We start from the raw sequence: 1,098 nt of genomic DNA, 5'->3' as shown, positions 1-1,098 counted from the left end.
AATCCCCATGAGAAGAAGTGTGATGTGAGAGGACAAGATCACCAGCCATATAGCAGACACATTGCTGATTGAGAATAATGTGCTGTGTTGGTCCTTTTTGTAACTCCTCTCCCATGACCAGTTGGAATGTTAGATGCACAACACATGATGGGGAGATTTGCTATAAGCAATAATATCAGAGAAATCGGCTAACGTGAACTTTTACGGTGATAAATCATTTACGTAATATCTGTTTCTCTACATGACATTCTCACGAAATTTTGCGAACAAAATTCAGTCATTTCAATAGGAATCTGCGTGATCTGGAGTTTCACAAGAGGGTGAAAGGGTTCATCATGCAGATTTCGCTCATGTTCAAGTTGGTCAAGCAAATTGCTGTGCTGACCAACAGAAATGTGCTTGGTTTGAAACTGACTTCTGTATGAACAGTGCTTCATACATCTTTATGCTATTTCACAATAGATAATTGACCTTTTTGCATACAAAATTGACCCTTCACCAGGAGCTTGATTGACAGGCGATCTGACCAATCATAACGCCGAAAAGTGCCGCTTGAACGACACATCAAATAGCCACATAACAATAATTATTTAGTGATGGGAAGTTCGGATCATTTTACCGACTCGGACCTTTGAGTCTCGTTCAGCAAAATGAACGAATCTTTTTTCGAGTCATTTCGTTTATTTTAGCAAAATATAATTAAAATGTTACGTGTTATTTCCCTAACACGTCTACTACTTAAGCAAACATTGATCACGCAACAAACAATACAAAACTGCTGTAAGAAACAGAAAAGATTAATTTGGTCTCAAATTGTAGCTTTTTACTTCTTACAGTTTATAAATGTGTGAATATCTGTCATGGTTCTTTTCCATAAACAAAGATAAAAAAGAGTTGGTTATTATTATTAAGTCTCTTTCCGGCTCAGACTGCATAGGTTAAGCTTATGGGGCTGTCATGTGATGAACGAATGACTCGAAAAACCCAAAGACTCGAAACAGGGGCATGTTCAAGCTCAAACCGGTGTGCACCGTTTTGCTACGGTTTCCGGTTTGAACGACATGTTTCCTGGAAACGGTGTGCAACGGGGTTTGAGAT

The sequence above is a fragment of the Sinocyclocheilus rhinocerous genome, unplaced genomic scaffold (assembly GCF_001515625.1).
Source record: "Sinocyclocheilus rhinocerous isolate Xijiao unplaced genomic scaffold, SAMN03320098_v1.1 scaffold1334, whole genome shotgun sequence".
Lineage (NCBI taxonomy): Eukaryota > Metazoa > Chordata > Actinopteri > Cypriniformes > Cyprinidae > Sinocyclocheilus > Sinocyclocheilus rhinocerous.
This window is presented reverse-complemented; position numbering follows the sequence as displayed.